Raw genomic sequence first — 21,367 nt, forward strand, 5'->3', positions numbered from 1 at the left:
GTATGTATTGTTACATGATACACTCAAAATGCTTGAACCCTCAAAAGCAATACAAATATCAACTGGAAAACCTCAAAAAAAAAATAGGGTTTGCAACATCAGTTTTCCCACCAACAGGTATCACAAGTGTCACGCAGAATTCACATGTACAGGATCAGACCTGAAGGAAATGGCATCTGCTGGATCCTAGAACATCTCAGCTTCCCTTGGCCTGTGTCAGAGTTTAAAGGCTGTTTAAACCCAGTTGTTTATAGGAAAAGTGTCCAATGCGGCACTACGTTAAGTTACATAGAGCCAACCAGGCTCAGGAAGAGACCCCTACCAAACACAGGAATCAAAAGCTCTTAACAACCCATATTTGGTACCACCAGAATTAATAAAATGAGTTCAAAATGAATTAAGATAATTGCTGAGAGCATTGATGTGCAATGCAGAATTAATCAGGCGATGCTCATAACTGGGTGTTTAATCTCTCATGTAATATACTGTTAAATGTGCATAATTAGAAGCAAATGATACATCTCAGCCTGAGTTGCAGATGTGTTGCCCTCCAGCATGCTTGTGGGCTCCCGCCTATGGATAATGTGGCTGATACCAAATATGCCTCCAGCTTGCGACTTGGCAGGATCTTGCCTTTGTAGTTTATTTTACTTCAAAGAGCTTCATCAGCCTTTCCTGTCTTTTCTGCCTTTTCTTGGACACCCTACAGTTTTTGTTGCTATACCTCACCCAACAAAAGCATGCCAGGGTGGGAAGCTGCTCTGCTCTCCACGCCTTCCTCTTCATTCAAGCTGTTATTACACCCAGACTGAGATTTCAAAGCACCTGGCTTAGAAATCCACACACTCCCTGAAAAGTGCCTACAAAAAGGATATCTTAAGGATGTTGATGCTGCCCATTATTAGGTGCTAGAGACCCTGACAGCACAGAGGCAATATATTAGTGTCACTTCATACGTATTAGAGGGCTGCATGCCACCTTCTGGCAAAGGGTTACTTTGGGGAGTGCTGTGTGTGAGCCCACAAGCATTCCCAGAGGCAGCTCCTGGCTGCCAAGGCTCTCAGCACCCAACAAAACCAACAGACAATAGGAGCTGTGAGTGAAAACCAGACTTGCTCCACGACTGCAAACCTGTGCCAGAGCTCGCTGGTTCCAGGAGGGCAATGGCCCAAAGGCACCGTCCAGCCAGCAGCTTTTGAGTGCACAGCAGGCTATTTGTGACCAGGAAAATCTGCCTCTTGTGCTGTATTTCCATACACGTTTAATCCCAGTGACTGAAGAAGACATTGGCAAAGCATATGCCCTGCGAATGGAGGTGAATGAAGCACTTCACTGCAAATGGAGCTTAACATTTATTTTGGGTGTGCGGTGGAGTCTGAATTCATGTGATAGAGTAATCCTGGGTGAGGTCATGTGTTCCTCTGAAGGGGCTTTTTGTACCCCGGGTTAGTTAGCAACGCTTTTTCTGTTATCAAGCATCTGATTAAACTCACAAAAGAAGGGGTTTTAAGAAACAGTCTGAGGCAGACTTAAGAAGTGAATAAATAAATTGGTGGGTTTGGGGTTGGGTTTTTTCTTTTCATTTTCTCCAACAGGAAAAGGAGATTGGAATAAGATGGGAAAGGGGCACAAGAATGGGGTTCATTGTTCTCGCATTGCGGGACAAAGTTTCTTGATCTATTTCTAAATTTTCTAGAGAGCCCAGCACCATGGCAGATACTGGTTAGACACATCCACGGGGCAAATTGCACCTTGAGGTATCACAGTGCATTGTCCCAGTGGCACAAGCCATCTAGAAGGCATCCTCTGCCTCTCACCACACAGCACCTACCCTCTGCAGGAGTGAAATCCACTACCAAAAACACTGGGCTTTTGTGCCATTACAGGGGAGGTAAACTGTGCCCCCTGTTTTTATTTGACTTAGCCCTAGGCTGAGAATATTTATCACCCTGCAGGTCAAGCAACTTCAGTAGTGCTTTGCAGTACCCCTTATGATGTGGCAGGAACACCAGCAGGGAAAGAGTGAGTTATAACTACATCATTACTAATTTCCCCTGCAGGACACACACCCAAGGTCAGCTTATACTGGGAAGTCTAAGAACAGCAAAGCCTGAGTTAGTTTGGACTGATTTGTCTGTAAGCACTCAGAGATGTTTATAAACAATAAGATATGTGTTGTTAAATACCCGTACTCATCAGAATTACATTGTTCCACATTAGTTACTTGGTGGTGTCAGTGATGTCCTATATTAGAAAAAACAATTAACTCAGTTCCTCTCATTCTGCATTGTTTCGTTCAGTGTTTCTCTGTCCTCTCCACTGGATGTCCAAGCAACCAGACAGACATATAAAGGCTGACTCTATAAAAAGAACACAAAAGAACTGTGACTGAGTGATAATAACTTAACAGGTAACAACCAGTTGAAAGTTTTTTTCCTAACACATTTTGCCATTGAAAGGTGCCATTCTTTGCTCAAGTCTGAAAACTCAGCAAGAAGAAAACTAAAATATGGTCAGCAGCATTTCAGGAGTTCTTTTGCTCAAGAAACAAATCCAGCCTGCCCTGAAAGACCTTCTGAGAAAAACCTCTTTGAAGCCAGAGATTTCTCTGCTAGGGCTTGCTGTGAGCAAAATGGCCTTTCTGAAAATACACCCCACACAACCATTTCTTCAACCTCCTTTTTGATAAAACACAGACCAGGCTGGACTTCCATTTATGAAAGTGAAACAACAGTACTTATGCTCTCCTTCATCCCAGGACAGGAGGAGGAAGAGAATGACTCATGATCATTTACACCTTTAAGAGTGTAGAGATGTATCCATGGGGAAGACATGCCAATGCATTTTAAACAAAAGTTTCAGGCAGCAAAATACTTCAAAACAGCAGCCCAAGAGGCAAAGAGGGTTTTACTGAGGTCTGACTCCGTGCCCAATTACCTTCCTGTTTCTTACCAGTTTCTTTGCGGACACTGATTCTTCTGTTTGCAAGGCAAGTTCTGCCTATAATACAAAAATATAATACTGCTTTATAGTACAAAAATATAGTACTGCTTTATAATATAAAAATCGTAACTACAGATAAGTAACACTCCCCCTACACCCCGCAAGCATCTTTGGCTAGAAATCATCTTGGCAAGGAAACAAACAGCTTGAAAGACTGGGAAAAGAGAGAGAAAAGCTGAAGAGGGACCTGGAGGGGGAGCAGAGACGACAGATACTGAGTACTGCTGATTGTAGTGCTCTTCTGGTGCATTAGCCAACTCCACATTCTCTTTGCCTACAAAGCATGTTAGACCAGCTGGTGAATTTGACCTGGGGCACTCCAGTGATTCACAGCAGCTAAAAATGTGTCTCTGTATTACTTTTTCAAAAATACAGTTTTGGGGTGAGGCAGAATAAGGATAAGAGCATGTAAGAAGGATGCTGCTGAATGAGTTCAAGGGAATGATGCAAGCAGTAGTAGGCTAGCTGAAGTAATGTCTCACATGGGTTATGCTGCTGCTTCTTAAGAGGTGCAAAGCCTGGGAAATTAAAATCCTGCATAAAATGCACAGGGTTTCTTACATATTAGGTTTATTCCCTTTCTTCTGTGAATGTTGAGTTGAAAAAGCCAAATAAATGTTCGAGTGAGGTTTTTAATATATATATGAGGTGACATTTACAAGAGTGCCTTGTATGTTGGTTTGATTTGGATCCTCCTACTCACACAGTATAAGAGAAGGAGCAATATCCTCCAGATTTGTCCTGCAAGGACACGTGGAAGATGATGGCAGGCAAAGGAACAATGCGGCTCACTTCTGCTCTACCAGAGCCTTGTGTTGTGGCACTGTGAGGATGGATCTTTCTAGACAGTAGACTCCTTTCTAAAGACTGGGAACATAAACTGCCAGATGGAGTTAGTAGGGAGTCAGTCTGCTGCTGACTGATGGGAAAATCAAAATGAAGTTTGATATATAGGATAGACAAAGAATATGTTTACCTGTTCAATGGAATGGGTGAGGCGTAGCCCATAAGATACCTTATAGGAAGTGAGAAATGAAGAGGTCTCCCTATGAATGGATTCCCCAGGCCCAGAACAACCACATCTCAGCAGTAATTGAGACAAAAGCTTCCCAACCAAGAGTCTGTCACCTCTGAGTCTTCTGAACCATAATGACAGAAATGAAACTAAATAGAGCTGTGTTGTTAGGGCTGGAGTTGTGGAGTTCCCACAGAAACTCTCAACAGGGACTCCAGAAAGTGCTTACAACTTCAGGATTAATCGTGTGGTCTTGTGGTTAGAAATGAAGCCTGAAAGTCAGACATCCTGCACTGAAATGATTTTATAAATCGTTTGGTGTGTCTCAGTTTATCCACTGGTAAAACCTCACAGGGAGAATGTACATCTCAGGGAATTCAGTATTCCAAGGAGCTCACAGGGAAAGTATTGTCAAACCCTCATTTCCATAACTAAAAGTCTTCCTGAAGAGTGCTAGAAAAATGCTAGAAAATACATAAGTATAAAGCAAAAAACTGAATCGGTATCTCCTGCAATGTAAGGGAGCAAGAATCACCAACAGGGAAATGCCTTTTGCACTGCAGAAGAAAGTCTGACCAGAGATGTGCAGCAAATATGCAGATAGCTACAGGACTGCCTGAAATGCTAGGGTAACACTAGAAAATTGAAGACTTATTCTGAAGCCAAAGCACAGCCAAGCCAATCACCAGAATATGGGGACGAATCCATGGAAATAAATGATAAGGTTAACAAAACCCACACAGAAACTCAGCAGAAAACTGGAGAAAAATGTGCAACTGAAACAGAATTCCTAGGTGCAGCTAATGGTCCTCTATCTACAGAATGCCCTTTCATCTCTAACAGTCTCCAGACATTTTATGAACTCAGACGGATCATTCATACAATCTTCCTCCACGATGAGCTGTATGCATCGTTGTGTAGCAACGTCTTCTGCTGTTATACAATTGAAATGATTCATGCTTTCAGACAGGATGTAAAGAAGAATACTACGTCCAGCTCAAACCACAGATAGAGTTTCATAGGAGCCACAAGAAACAAGCTAGTTATTTTATGGGGCACGTTTTTCAAATGTGTTGCATATAAACTAGAAAAGAGAAACAGAATTAGAAGAGGTAACTATGGAAGATCTAGCACCAGCCCTATCTGCTCCAGCTCCCAGTGACTGAGATGAGGTACAAGTGAACAGGGGATTCAATCTGTCCTTGGAGCTTGTTTTTTCTTAAGAGCTGTGACACTTGAGCACCGGTTTCTGGAAATGGGAACTCAGAAAAAAGGAATGAAACAAGCAGGTCAGCGGGGTGCTTTTGAGCTGCATTCAGACTAATGGCAGGGTGCACAGCAACTAGCCAAGTAGAGCAATTTGCTACAAACTTGAGAGAAAAAAAGAGGACTACGCATCTCCTAAGTGCTTTTTTTCCTCCTGTCTGCAAAGCAACCTCTGTTCTTACTGTAGTTTTCAGAGCTGTAAGAAAAAAGCCACTAGCAGATACAGCCTAGACTGGATTAGAAACAGCAGGACACAAGTGGTGTGAGCAGCAACAAAGACAATGGGTTCAGAAAAACCATCATGTTCTAAATCCAGAAGCAGGACTATAGAAATGGATCGTCTCAAAAGGACTCCATGGAAAGCAGAAGGGTTCCCACTTTCCTTTTGCACAGTTTCCCACCAAACCCCCTGTTCACATGTACAGCTCAGAAGTGAGTTTTACCCATTAGTCTCTGAAGACACATGCAGAACTTTGGACTGTTAAATGCAGAATTGAATCAGGTCCATAGCAGAGCTACCACAGACGCTGAAACCTAGATCAGTGCCTTCTCCAATATAAAAATCCCCTTTCACAGCAAAAGCTACTTTTGCACATAATCTCTCATCAGAAATCATTCTTGCCTCCTATGTACATACTGTCCCTTTTAATGAAGCCTTTCCTAATAGCAAAAGCATTCGCCTGGTCTCTTGGCTTTTTCCTCCTCATAGCAAAGACTGGAAAACTTCTACAGAGCTTCTATAGCTGGAAAGGAGCTACAGTTTTCTAAACTTGTCTTTGGAAAGTTTCTTTGCCAAGTTACACTTTGTCAGGAGCTCATTATTTTCTGGGTAGACACTGGAGACTTCACTTTGAATTAGTCTGAGGGATTTGCTGATGCAGTTTCAAACTATGAGGTTTGGGTGCTTTTTTGCATGAATCACAGCAGCTTACGTTCAAACCACAAAGCAAGCTCTGCTTTATTTCCAGACCCTTCACCACAGTGCTTCTTCCAAAACCATCTATAGGTTTTCCAAAGCCTATTTCATAAAGTCCTAGATGGGTTTGTGCTGAGATGGGAAGAGCAGAAATTCAGGAGCCCTGAGCTTACTTCCTACTCCTTTCATATTGAACAAGAGTTTCTGAGAACAAAGCAGCAGCCAGTTCTGGAAATAGGAGCTTAGTCTCACTTGTCTCTAAAATTCACAGCTGATTCACAAACACCAGCTATTCTACAGATAATGAGATGTAAGGAAAGAGTCACCAACACTCTTAATAAATACAATATGGGTAGGTGAATAGGTGCCAAATCAATAAGTTTAACAAAAATATTGGTGAATACTATGCAATAGAAAATAAGACCTTTGCAATTAAAGAACCACGAAACACTGACGTATTAAACAAATACATAGTGCACAAGTGAATAAGCTAAACACACTGAGGCCACATTGCTTTGTACTGCATCTCTCATGAAGCTGTTTTTCACATTTCCTCCTGAAGGTCAGGAGGAAGAGGTGAGCCAAAACCCTGCTCCATACATCCAGCATCACATTTTTCCATATTTAAAGTGATTTTAGTTAAATGAAAGTCACATACAGAGAAAAGTGATGTGGGATTCTTCTGTTTTAATGACTTTGCTGCAACTAAGAGCACAAATAATTTACATGTATATTCATCTGGAATAACAGTGTTTAAGTAGCATGAATTGCTACAGATTATGTTGGTCAGCAGGATGCTTTCAGAACTCACTGTGACTATTTACATACGGTCTGCAATTTTAATTTCAGTTAACTATGTACCTATTCAAGCACTAAAAATGACATCTCTAAAACCATCTCAGAACTCAGGCATAAAAGCCTGCGCTGTTCTTGACAACCAGAAATGTTATTACTTGCCTCCTGTCATTAGCAGCCTTGGTCATCATCTGAAAAGAAGCTGGGGAAGCACAGGGGTAACCCTTCACCAGGCAATTCTCTGTTTTTAAAACAACTATTAGTTTACTTGGGTGGCTTTTCCTCCCCTCCAGAGCTCCTCTGTCCTTGGTACTAGCATTGGGAATGTGCTGGAATGTGCACATTCTTCCAACTCCCCACACCGCAGAAGGAGTTCCTTGAAACCCGACTTCCAGTAATAGCCCCCCGGCTAGATATGTACTTGGCCTGGTTCTGTCAGATGTGGTAGCATCAGTGTGCATCTTTGGCAACCTAGGGTAGGGTAGCAAACTCATGCTATAACAATATACCTAATGAAGAGTGAAGATGGAGTGAAATCAACCACGGCTTGGCAAGACAAAGGAAAAGATAAATTAGATTCACAAAATATGAAACAAACTGAGTGCAAGGCATGTGGAAAAAGAGAGAAGAGTGCTCCTAAAAAGTGTTTCTCAGTGCTCTGATGTAAAGCAGAAGCACTTATGTAATGGAATGGAAAATACAGGCATATACACAGCCCTGAGCAAGTGATTAGTTGTGATGGTGACTGAACTCGGACAAAAATCTGCACTGCTGCTTCAAATGTCAACAAATTGGGCACTGTTACACTAATGGGAGACTTGAGAGACCTCCACCAACAGCGTTCTGACCTCCTTCTCTTAACCCACAGTGACTTGAGACCTGTCTGAGTTAAAGTCTTAGCTGGCAGCAATTTGAGCTGTGGAATACAAGAAGGGATGTGGAGCTCAATTATCCAGCAACAGATCTCCAGTGAAATCAATGCAATTGTGTCACATGAGAATTTGGCTGGCAGCCTTTGCAGTCTGTATGGGAGAATCCATCCCCTAAGAAATGCAAGCTGGAGTGAAGCGGACAGGGAATAATGCAGACAATGAAGTGCTGCTCCATGCATGAGAAGTGCTTGGTGGGTTCTAATTTCCTCTCTGCCAGTCTGGTTTTATCCTCATGTTACTCCATGAGCAATACTCCTGACCTATATGAGCACAAACCAAATTGGAGCTGGACAAGGCATCCTCTACAAAAAAGGATTTCTCTGCTATATAATTAAGCCAACATCAAGCAGCTGTACTATATGCATGTTCAACACTTTGTATCAAAGTGAAATAATTGCTCATGTTAGCAGAAAAAGCTCTTTGCCCATGTGAAACCACTGGTTAGACTACATAGACTCAATTTTTATTTACACTAAGGCCCCCTTTAACGAATGTCGTAGGGCAAATTCATAGGATTATAGGGTTTATAGGGCATATTTCTGTTGATAGAAATTGCACTTTTCTTACATCAAATGTGAAGTTTCTGTATACACACAGAAACAAACATCATTTAAGGATTCCTGCACATGTTCTGAGCAACAGAAACAGTACAAGATAGAGTCAGGCCACAGCCTGGAAAGCACTGTATTAATTCAGGATAGATTCCCTGTTATTGCAGAGGAGATTTACACCCATTTGAATAGTGCCAGAGGGACGATTAGTAATGTGAAAATGTAATCCCCTACAAATCTAGAGGGATCCAAACCAAAGCAAATGAACTCTGTCCAAAGTCACCTTTCTCAGTGCTGACATGGCATGGGGCTTCTGCTGGCACAGATGGGGCAGTGGCTCTGAGCACCTTGAGATGCAAGAGCCTACAGACCAGTGCTGGAGAAAGCATGAAAAAGGGGACACATGGCTGGCTGGTAGTAAACTGTATGTCCTTACTTCTACCAGCAATCCTGACAAATCCCAGTGTAGTACTGCTAAGGCAGATACACAGTGTATGAAATAACCACCTGAGAATGACAAAGTACAAATCATGTTAATGCATTCGAGAATAGTGCTCTCTTTAGGTCCTGTACTCTTTCCATCAAACATGGAACTGCAGCACTGGTAGTGCTGGATCCCTGTGACTGACTTGCTAACCCATAAAGTGTATAAGTCTACATCATAATTAACACTTGTCAGTGGAAATATAAATCCCCTGGCTTGTAGATGGCATATCCTCCTATAAACATTGCACTTGGCCACCAAACTGGAAAAATAGATAGGACATTTATAAGGAGTGCTCACCATGGGAAATGCCAGCATTTTTCCCTGGAAGCTATTTATATTGCCAAAATAATTCAGGAAGAAAAATTATCTGAGACCTTTCCTTTGATATGCATCCTGTTCTCTTTTGACTTGTAGGGTACAACGCGCAGCATTCATTCTGAGCCAGATGTGAATTACTGTAGTGCAAGCAATGCAGAAGGGAAGTGCAAGCCACAAGTAAAGGAAAAATATGCATTACACTGTGTCTCACTAAGAGGAATGGATAGCCTACGCATCATAAGTTACCTTTATATCTTTCTTGGCATAGACCTTTGTCACACAGCACAGGGAAACTATTTAGGAGGATTCAGCATATCCAAAAGAAGCTGGCTTTCCAAAAGGACCAGTAAAAACAAAGAACCAGTGCAAAGTGGACACTGAGCTCCTTTTGAAAGCCTAACAAAGTGACTTCTGACTAAATGAGATCATGCCAGGCCAAGAATGAGGATAACCACTAAGGACTTGTACTGAACTGTACAACACATACTGAAAGTGAAACCTTCCTGTCTGACTAAAGGCTTTTCATCAAACCAAAGAGGCAGAAAACCACAGTCACAAGAGCATTTGAGCTTGCAATTGGCACTTACCTGCTTGCTCAGCGTCCTGTCTTTGAGGCAAGCCCGAAACTGATGGACAAAATCTGTTTCCAGTTCTTTTGATTTCTTGGGAATGAAAAGTGAAAACTCCTTTCCTGGAAATAAATATCTTTTCTTTTTTTTTCTTTTTTTTTAATCTCTTTCTAGCAGGAGTTCCTTAATGATGGAAATAACTGTTTAGCCTGTTCTGATGGGCCAGCAGGGAAACGATCTCAATTTAACTTTTATGTATGCTCTGAAGAAGATATTTATGTCCCTTTTTAGCTTTGTGCTGACTGAATGGTATGAAAGAGCATAAAATTAAAGAAGAATCAAGACAGTTTACATTAAATTATGGTTAATATCCTAATCCCATAAGAAAATTAGCTTTTGTAATTTTAGATTTCTGAGCTTATTATGTTCTAGTGCATCTGAGGATAAGGCACAGGCAAATGCTCAAGTAGGCAGTTGAAGCAAAATCATTACAGTGGAATTTCCCCAGGCACCAATTTCAGCCAACATCTATACACATATAGTCAATGCCACAGCCTGGCATGGGGATGAGGCAGACTACTACAACAACCCTTTGTTGTGCCTATGATTCAAGCAATTGTTTTTAAAATCTGTATTAAAGATTTCTGTTCCACCATCCTGCACTTTCAACTCAATTACTAAAAAGAATATGTTTTCTAGGCATGAAACAATATCATTTTTGTGGAGAGTTTGGAAACCAAGCACTTCTGTGAACTGAAGAAAGCTTCCTTTCTCTTCCCTGTGCGGTTCTGCTTACGGGGAAAGAGCTTTCTGTGTGAGTAATCTTTCTAAGTAGGAAGCAGAGCTCCCCTATTGCTAGGGAAGAATGGACCTCCAGTAGGCTAATGTGTGATGGATGACTGAATGCAAACTTGGCAACGTTGTTCTCCGCTACCCAAAGAATACAAAATGCCAGAGGCTATTCGCATACAGGCACTCTCTAGTTGGAGGTTTTGAAAACTTGGCACCATCCCACCTTAGTTTAATTGAAACTACAGTGGCAAGACAATTAAGGATGTGAATTTGGAGACATTTCTTGCAACAAGAGCTACTCAGGATGAATTTATCTTTGATGTCTGACTCATGCATAAGCCAAACAAAAACAGAAATGGAAAGTTATTCTCATTGACCCTTGAGTAGCAAAGCCTGACCTTTGTTTGCGAAGGGCAATTTATGGGATATCATGTATATTAACTAGTATTTCTTAAAGTTTGTATCCAGATATACTCACTGAAGCTATAGGGTTGGTTTTTTTTCTGTTGACGATGTTTTGTCAGTAACAGGATGTGCAGTATATAGGAGACAGACAAATGATGCCTATAGAAATCCAGTAAAATATTACATTAAGGCCATGCCTAGTTATAAAGGCATGTATCTCATTCCGGTCAATGTTAAAAGGAGACACTAAGTTATTCAAACTTTTCCCTTTTGGCAGAAAAAGAAGAAGACTCCGTATTATATTCCTCCTTTCAATGCCCAAACACTTTCTGCTGGATCAAGAAGCATCTCTTGTCAGGCAGTTCTCCCTCCAGGCTGACTCCTCCTCCCCACCCTGCCCATTCCACACAGTAAGTTACATCATACAGAGAAAGATTTCACTACCTGGAAGAATGCCCAGGTTTTAACTTTTCCCACATGTGGAAGGCATTTAACTTCAGCTCAGCTTGGACAAAGGGTCAAACGCATGAGTGGACAGTAAGTGCCGAGTTAGGGAAAGTTTCACACTTGTATAAACCCCCCAGCTCAGTGAAAATGGAGATGACTCAAGATTGTCTCTCGGGGTTGTTCATTGTCCTTATCTCCAGTAGTCCTGCTCCTCAGAGTTGCCTTCCTCCTCCTTTTTTCTTTTTACTACACAAAGAACTGTTTTGAACAGCTAATAATAGCAACTGTAAGTTGTTTGTGGCAGAGAGCATTGCTTATTATGTCTATTCACCGTTTCTAATACAATGAAGGCCTAAAATACTGCTGCAATAGTAACAGCATCATCGGCTTCTAATAAACTCCTACAGAAATCCAATAGAAGCCATGGCCAGCAAGTCCACTTTGATATCAAACAGTTTAATGCATTAAATTACATCTTATGTAAATTCATCATAAGTTCCTTAATAACATCCCTCATTTCTCAGCTCTTGACTTCAGGTTATAATGTTTCCTGTCCAGAACTTACTAGCCCTACAACTGCTTGCACCAGTTTTGCATATCTCTGAGCCTGGGTGATGACAATATCTACTAAACTTAATTCACTGTGACTGCTACCTTCCATAGTTTCCTTCTTCAATAACAAGGATCCCTCCACAACATTACATCAGCAACTTCCTTAGAACTACTAAGGGTAGCTATTACCTTCTACAGTAGTTTCAGGCTTCTATAGCGGGGGTTGATAACAGAGAGCAGTCTTTGAGAAGGGTGTGCTAAGTTCACGCCAGAAATTAAGCCTGAGAAAGTGCACATTGGTAAAGCAGAGCACAGTTTTAAAGCTCAATATCTCAAACTGCCACAATTCAAAACAAATACCTTGTTATTACTGGAAAGCTGAGATTTCTTACATTCCAGTGATGTAAATCATCCACTCCTAAGGCTAGAGCTTTATGAGAAACTGGACCCTAAAACTGTCAATGGCCCTTCAGCTTAGCAGACTGTGATGGCATATGTCCAAGGATGAATATATCAAGTCATAAGCTTCAAACTAGGGTAATTTTTAACCACTCTCATTTCTCATGTTTCAGTAAATAGGGTAGGACAGATGCGTGTGTCACTGCTGATAAAGCAGACACCACCCTCTGCATTTACACTTACTTCCAAATGCTAAATTCAGGCTAGATTCCAAATTCAAGGTAGAAGGTATGTGGGTTCAATAATGGAAGTGGCCAACTGAATAAACGCTGTTTCTTCCTTATAGATTTGCTAATATGGGACATAATTTAAAGCAGACAAGCATTATACACCCCAGTACACTTCACTGCCAGTTAGCACCACCCAAACCTCTGAACACAGCCTACAAAGCTGGATGAACAGATGTACTGCTGTGTTGTACCAGGAAAGGGGCAGAGAACTGCACAAGCAAGTCCAGTATTTCAAACAGTATCACCAGAAAGGATGAAAGGGTTAAAACCCAGGCTCCAAAGCAGCATCACTTCTCAAGTGTTTCAAATGCACACTCCTCAGTTCTACTTCTATCTTAAAAAGGATAGAAAAGTCCTAAGAAGCAGACTCAGCCATTAGTCTCATTTTCTTATCAAAAAGGGAAACAATAGTCAAGAGCAGATTTTGACAGTCCCTTTAGAGTGGAACATGTCAGAACATCTTCATAGTTGAGTAGGTTTGGGATTTTTTTAGATATTTTATAATAAGTAGTAATATGAAAAATAAGCCACCTGACCTGAACTTCAAACACCTTCAGAAATGCTGTTCTAGCAACATAATAATTAAGTTTAAGTGAACACTGAGGAGAAATAATCCAGTCTTAAAGAGCTGGGATTAAATATATATGTATAATTTGCATTAACAAAAGTCTCCAGCTAACACAGTTACTCATAATTTTTGTGGACTTTTAATCTGAGTTTAGGGATATTCCTAGTAAATTCTAAGCATCATTAAACATCATTATTTCAAAAGGCGGTTTGGATCTGGCTGGTTCTCTTTTCACATGCCTATCACTACCAATGTACCTCGATGAGGTTTCTTTAGCAGAAAATCAGTTTCCCCTCCAAATGAGACATGACATTCTCATCTGCAGGCTGTATGCTTTTCAGCAGATCCTTTGGCTCTTTTACAGCTTTGGAAACACTGATAAAGTAATTGTAGGCATAGGATTAAGGACTGGAACTTGCAAAGAATTTTCCCTGGGCTGAAAGGAGCCAGAGGTTAAAATTAATGAGCAAAAAAGTATGGGAAACGAGTAGCAATTTGCTGAGGATAGTGACTGTGAGAGGGTCCGTGAGGGTGGGGGTAACCAGCTCCCCATACAGCATCCCCTGTACAGCAGCCCCCTTACTCTGCCCCTTTCCAGCTGCCAGTGGTCCTGCTCAGCCTAGATGTGCATCCTTTCCTGAGTAAAGGTGCAGAGGTGTAAGGGAATACCCTGAGAACTCTTCCAAGTACCTTCAAAATTCACTGCCAGAAAGGGTGAACTGCAGAGAGATGGATTCGATTTTGGCTGAACAATTTCATTTGCTCAAGCATTTGCTCCCAAGCTCCCAACAGCAGTAAAAGAAAAGAAACTAAAAGGCATCATAACACTTTTCTGTCAGTCTTCCTGGGATTCAAAGGGCTGTCACAAGCCCCCACTGTCCCTGAACCATTAAGAAAACTCATTTTCAGACTAGAGCACCTTTAAGATTTCACAGCTTTGAAAGGCAAATGAACAACCCCAGCATAATAAAGAACACCAACACATATAATGATAATCAGGAAGAGTGTAAAATGAATTCCCATTACTTAATATGATTTTAAAAGAAAAAATAAACTGGGAGACAAACCCAAAGACAGCATCACGACAATAAGGCTTTACCCAGTCCATAGTTACATGTACCTCACTGGTTTCTATGTGTTACATGAAGGAAAATCTGATAAATATCTTCATCATGCTTCTTAATTTTATGAGGTCTCCGCTGTGCAGGAGGATATGTCCCATCATTTCAATCTGAACACGAGCTTCTCTTGCATAGGGTGACACATACTTTTCCAAAGTTTAGAATAACTGCCCAGACCTCTGTCTTCTAGGAGCCAGAGAGCAAATCAGGCAGGAACAACTCTGCAGAGGTGATGTAACATCAAGTTTTAAGTGGGCTTAACTCCTAAACGAAGCTGAGGGCGATACCTTCTCCCCATCCGCTTCTTTATTTTAAGCCAATTTGAGCCTAACCGGTAAGTGCAGACACAGTCATGCAGAAAATCTCTGTGCACGAGGCAGCAAGTAGATAAGGCACATCGTAAAGGGTCTCCGTTTTTCCAAGAGGATGGAGAATTTCACCCACCCGGCTCCCAGAGCCCTCCCGTTTAAGCAGCGGTAATTAGATAGCAGCTGAATCTTCCTTTGTCTTCTGCTCCCCACTACAGACTGGTGTTAACTATACTTTAAAAGAAACTGGAGCCCAGTGGGGGGCAGGGAGGGAGGTGACAAAGGCTCCAGCGCAATTAAGTGTGCAGACAGCAAACTGCAAAGGGAAGGGGCCTGACTTCTCGGGTCAGACACAACAGCAGAGGAAGAGTTTACCTGGGAGGTGTAAGAACTGCAAGTGAATTTAGTCTGGCACACGAGGTAAGGATGAGGGAAACGTTTACATCACTTCAGTAGCCAAGAGGAAGCCCCAAATCTGATTTTCTACCTTTCCTGCCAATTAGGTTTCTGCCTCTATTTCTGTAGGTGTCCAGCATCCGACTAACTCATCCTTCATTCATTCATTGGATCAGATTGATATCACTGAGACATTTCTTGTTGCACCAGGCAATAAAACCAGCTGTGCCCCAATTCAAAACTAGCCCCTAGTAAGACCCCTGCCCATCCAGACAGTGTCTACAAGTGTCATGACAGAGGACTATGGCATCTCAAACTTGCGTGGGAGAAGAGGGTTTAATTCAGGAGGGACTTACCTTACAGACTGACAGAGCTCAGATCCCGCTGTGAGCAGTCTCCATGAAATAAATAGGATGTTAAAGTCAGCTGCTGGCTTCTGACTTCGCGGCCGTCCTGTCAAAAACTCGGCGAAGTTACGTGCAGGTGAGTGTGTGAGAGGCAGAAACGTTTGACAGCGAAGGAAACTGGTCAGATCAGCCAGATTCTGAGGGTTTATATAGCTGAGCTGCAAATCCCGGTCCCTGGCTCATTCCACTGTAATAGGACGCCTGAAGGCATTTTTTTTTTCCCCCTAGTTTTGCTTTAAAGGAACAGCCCCTCTCTTTGGCTTAGCTTCTGAAAGACACACAGGCACACTCACATACACACACACTGTCATCCCCAGGCACACACACACTAAGAATTTGCATGCAATTTATGGCTAAAGAAGGAAACCCCTGAACCATTCAAGAAGAAAGTCAGCTCAGGGCAAATGACTCAGAAAGCAGAATATTTTCCTTACAGCATCAGCAAGTAAATTATCAGGAGTTTTAATCCCCTCATCCCCTTTATTTTAACATTGTGAAAGAGTAGCAAACTCCAATAAAAATCAGAGGAAACCCGCAGGATTTCAACTCCTACAAAACATAATGGGGCTGAAATGCAGTTGGTGCTAATTGACCTCATTCCACTGGATCAGCTGAAGGATACAGATGAACACAAGATAAGGAGCTGGCAAATCCCCATATTTTCAAGCCTGTGATCTCCTTCACCTCCTTTTGTAGTCCTGCTCTCTCAAAAGCCATAGGCAGATGAGTGGAGAAATCAAGAGGAAAGTCTAATGAGAGGAGCCCTAGCCTGATTCTTTGTAAAGAGCAGAGGATATAAAAGCCCAAGCAAACGGCACAGGAGGGATTCCTTTTCTTCTCAGATCTGATAAAAAGAGATTACGTGGGTGCGTGTGTGCCAAGATAATCCAACCACTTTTGTGAGCCTTGTGGTCTCTCCTTCATCCCATTCTCCCTGCTTCCCAGGCCACAGATATCTGTGACACCCAGAGTGCTCATCTGGGACCTTTTCAGGGTGTTTGTTATCTCTGACTACCCTTGAACCTCAGGCTTGTGGCAAAAAGTAAAGACCACGGTTAAAGGATAGTCATTAACACTCATTTCCCTCCTATCTGGTACTAAAAGCCTACCTCTCTCTTGCCTGCACCTCAGCCCACTATTGCTTTGGGTTTAATTTGGGTGGGTTTGTTTTTGCTGGGGGTGTTGGTGGCACAGGGCGAGAGAGGAAAATTAATGTTTAACATTCAGGTCTGCCTTCTAGGATAAGGCATAAAATCACTCTTCTGCTTGAAGATAAAGAAAGCAAGAGTTACCCAAACACTTCTAAAGACAGTGAACATAAAACTCTTCTCACCGCTTCCAAGGGGCAGTGGGACAGCCCAGTAGGAAAGAAAAGGGATCTCTCTCAGGAGCAAGGATGCTCATAAAGATAAAAACTGATTCCTCAGGCCTTGCTGCTGATGTTTCTTTCTGAATGTCTCTGCACCCAGCTGGCCTTTCCCAGGCTCCAGGACTCGCACATCACTTTTTGCTGCTTCACAGGCACAGCACTGCCAGGAACACACTTGGGCAAGGATGGGAGAATTCCTGACCCTGAAATTCTGAATCACCATTTGAGAATCATTATTCTTGAGACCTTAAAGAGTAGAGTTGCTCTGTTCACTGAGCTACTTCAGCTTTCCTTGCTGTGGCTTTCATACATAACGTGTATTCTTTCATGTCTAGCGCTATCACTGAGCTGCCTTCCACAGCACGTGACACAGATTTTAGTTATTTTCAAATAGCTGCTGCTGACAGAAGATACAAACACCAAACAAAAACTCTTTGAAGTTTTTACAAATTATTTTTCCAAACAGATCCCCTCATCCAACTGATTACAGAAGGGTTCAAAAAGCACTGGGAGCAGGAGTTTCACTAAGACCAGTGATGTCGCTGCATCAGCCATTGATGAACACCCATTTCTAATCTCTGAGTTTATTTTTTACATGCTGTGTTTTGTAACAGGCATGTCCCAGGACAAGAAATGAGCCTCTCTTGGAGAGAGGCTCAGAAATGTTAACTAATCCCTGGTAAAGGCATCGGATCCTCTTTGATCCAACAGTTTTTAAAATAAACCTTGTTCTGTACATAGAATGGTCTGGGTTGGCAGGGACCTTAAAGCTCCTCCAGCTCCAACCCCTGCCACGGGCAGGGACACCTTCCACTAGAGCAGCTTGCTCCAAGCCCCTGTGTCCAACCTGGCCTTGAACACTGCCAGGGATGGGGCAGCCACAGCTTCTCTGGGCACCCTGTGCCAGCGCCTCAGCACCCTCACAAGGAAGAGCTTCTGCCTAAGAGCTCAGCTCAATCTCCCTTTTTTCAGCTTAAATTCATTCCCCTTTATCCCATCATTACCTGCACCTCCACCAGCCTCAAAGGCAATGAGGTTACTGTATACAGCCACTTGCAAGCCTCCCATTTTTATGTGTAATTCTCAGAAAACTCTCTAGATGGTTCTGGTACCAGCCTGGGTGAGCTCTGCCCCAATTATGTAGTCCTGGTAAACTCAATTAAAACATGAACTCAAAGCCATAAATTTAATGTGACATATAACACAAGTTTTGCAACAAAATCTGCCTCAGAAAAAGCTCTTCCCCATGCACTGAATCGTTCACTGTCTCTTACTTCAGCAGCCCTTCCGCATACATTTGCAAAACACTTTCTTTCATTATCCATGCCTACAAGTCTAAAACAAGATTGTGTGTGAATTGTGGAAAGCCACCTGCAGAATGTGGTTTTGGAGCTTTTCTGTCAACGTTTATTCAATCAAAATTTAAACTAATTTTTTTCTCCAATAATTCTCCACCCACTTACCTGACTTTCCAACATTATTCCATACGAAGGGAGCTTCAGGTAAGAGTTCAGGCCTGTTCTTGTTTTATCTTTTTGGGCTCACCCATCTTTAATTACACTCTGTTGCAACTGAACGAAACACTGAGTCAGAAGCAAATGATAACATGAAAGAACAAGGAAAATGTATTTTAATCAGAAAGATAGCTTTAGGTTGGGATCTCTAAGAAGCTGGATTCTGTACCCTGTGGTATCATCTTTCATTAGCTAAATGTAGGTGGCAATTCATTTTTTTATATGAAAGGAACAGGAGAAATTAAATGAGCACCAAGCTTCATGCTCTTGAATTTATTGCTGTGGTTTTATGCACTTTTAAGATAATATTGGAGATAAAATTCAAACACGTATGGAAGATCATAACAGATGGACAAATCTAGGAGCATCTTGCTATTTATGAAAGTATGAAAGAGACCAACTTTGGAAAATAGTAGTGAATAGCAAAAGTTATGCATATTATTATCTTGGGACAAAATTGTACAACACAGGCAATCAGACTTAGTTCCCATTTCATACCTGTGTTGGTTCACCCAGTCCTAGGAATAACCTGCTTCGTACCAGCATATTTGAGAGGGTGGAAGCTGCCCTGAATGTGAAGACATGAATCACAGGAGGAATTCACACCACTGGTAGTGTAGCCTCAGAAGTCCTTGGTACACACATAATGCAGCTGATTTCAATAACATGCAGCTGGGAATGCAGTGAGCCACTGGAATACAACATATGAGACATAAATGGCCAGCCAGATGATACTGCCTTAGGGCAGAGAAACGGATACTTGATTTGGACAGTTTTAGGAGCCAGAAATATTCAGTGCCTGTGGCTGGAAGGAAAAGAATTTCTCATAGGAAACTAATATTGAGTAGGACAATGCTCAAAAGCAGCATAAAGTGGAGACAAGCAAGACAGCCAGCTTGAGAAACAGCACCGATTTAGATCCAGTGAAATGCATCCTGTTGAGGACAGCTTCTATTACTTAATGTTGAGAGGAAGACGAAAAATCAAGATTTAAACAGCAACTATAATATCACAGAGTTGATCCTTAAAGAGAGATGACTTTAAAAATCCTTTCCATGCTCCATTCTTACAACTGATGCTTTTGTCTCAAGTAATTTCCAGAGACATTTGATCCTTCTTCACTACATCATTTGATCCTTTCTCTACTGTCCTGGGTTCAGCTGTAGCAGTCATTTTTCTCCTTCTTAGTAGCTGGTGCAGTGCTGTGGTTTTGACTTTAGCCTGAGAACAACACCGATAACACACCAATGTTTTTAGTTCTTGCTAAGTAATGCTTACTCAGGTCAAGGACTTTTCAGTCTCATGCTCTGCCAGTGAGGAGGGGCACGGGAAGCTGGGAGGAAGCAGAGACAGGACACCTGACCCAACCTATCCAAAGAGGTATTCCATACTGCAGCATGTCATGCGCAGGATAGAAACGGGGGGGAGTTATCCTGAACACCCAGATCACTGCTCGGGTCGGGCTGGGTATCGGTCGGCGGGTGGTGAGCAGTTATATTCTCTTCCCTTGTTATTTCCCTTATTATTATTATTATTGGTGGCAGCAGTAGTGGTTTGTGTTATACCTTAGTTACTGGACTGCTCTTATCCCAGCCTGTGGGAGTTACATTCTCTCCATTCTCCTCTCCATCCCTCCGGGAGCGGGAAGAGGAAGAAGGAAGTGAACGAGTGACTGCGTGGTTCTGAGTTACCTGCTGGGCTTAAACCATGACACTTCCACCTGCTGTCTTTTGAGACTGTATTCAACAGATATCACTGGCACAGAATCGAGTACAAGTACTTTTGTCTTTATTTCTGCATTGCCTTGATTCCTTTACATCTGTAGCCAGAAACAGGTCAGTTAAGTTTAGTTCACATTGAGTATTCTGGCAACCTTGCTAAACCTTTGGCTCTTGGGCTAAGATTTTATCTGCTGCTTTTCAGTTGATTTCCCATTAATTTTCAGCAAATCACTGTCCCAGTGCATTCACTGCTTCTTACTTGACAAGCATTTGCAAACACACTTTGATTTCTAAGAGAGCATTTATTTAGAACCACTCAATGCTAATATACAAGAGGACACTTCAGCTTCCCCAGAAAATATCTAAATATCTAAACTATTGCTTTAAATATCTGCTATTTGCAGCAATTCATGTTGCCTCTACGCTAATACCCTCCATTTCCTGATGTGATAACTCTCAAATAGAATAAGGGCTTTCAAGCACCTTAGACTTACGGCTACTTGTCCAGTGCTTCTATTCAGATCTAATTTATGCAGTCATACATTGACTATCCTTTCCCAAACGTTATGAGCAGTGGTATGACCATGCTCAACCATGCCGAAGACATGCTTTGAGGCTGGATTGATCCTGATAATTGCAACCCATGTAAAAAGGCAGGAAGAGTGCTCACAGTTTTGGTATCAGAGAACGCAGAAGCTCGTTCTTAACTCAGGGGAAGTCTGACCTAAATAGACCAATGTTTGTACCAGAAGGCACAAGTCTGCAATTGCTGCACAGATCAGCACCACTGAGAATTTCAGTGGAATCAACTGCACATGTAGAGATAGTAAGGTTGAAGCCCCATAATGTCCATTAAAAATGTTCATTAAGTACCACACCAACCACTAAATTACAAAAACATACTTGTCAATTTTGGAATTTTTAAGAGATGATCTCCAAAAAGGAAATTTCCTCTATTATTTGAACTTATTATTATTATCAGACCGTTTCCCCAGGGTTGCATTCATTCTCTAGATAAATAGGAAGCAGCTGTTTGAGAGCAAACCCACTGACTTTGCGTACAGCCTGTACACAGGAAGACACTTGAGACAGATAACATTTAGCCCTTCTTTAACTGTTCTTTTAAGAGCTAAGTGTACCCTGGCAGCATTTGTATGACCTGTACAGGCCACAGGCTTAATCACAAACAAGAGGTAATGGAGCAGATGTTGGTGTTTAATAAGGTT

General features: G+C 41.9%; 1 protein-coding gene across 5 annotated transcripts in view; it reads right to left on the reverse strand.

Annotated features, from left to right (window-relative positions):
- Nucleotides 1–15,611, reverse strand: part of TNC (tenascin C) — a 72,174-nt gene extending 56,563 nt beyond the window's left edge. For all 5 annotated transcript variants that reach the window (XM_057405880.1, XM_057405879.1, XM_057405878.1 and 2 more), the window contains exon 1: nucleotides 15,487–15,611. The gene's annotated coding sequence lies outside the window, so the exon portion shown is untranslated. The remainder of the gene's footprint in view (nucleotides 1–15,486) is intronic.
- Nucleotides 15,612–21,367: the final 5,756 nt, after the last annotated feature.

Source organism: Pezoporus wallicus, unplaced genomic scaffold (assembly GCF_028554395.1).
Source record: "Pezoporus wallicus isolate ANWC-B61680 ecotype Strahan unplaced genomic scaffold, APGP_CSIRO_Pwel_v1 contig_4684, whole genome shotgun sequence".
Taxonomy (NCBI): Eukaryota; Metazoa; Chordata; class Aves; order Psittaciformes; family Psittacidae; genus Pezoporus; species Pezoporus wallicus.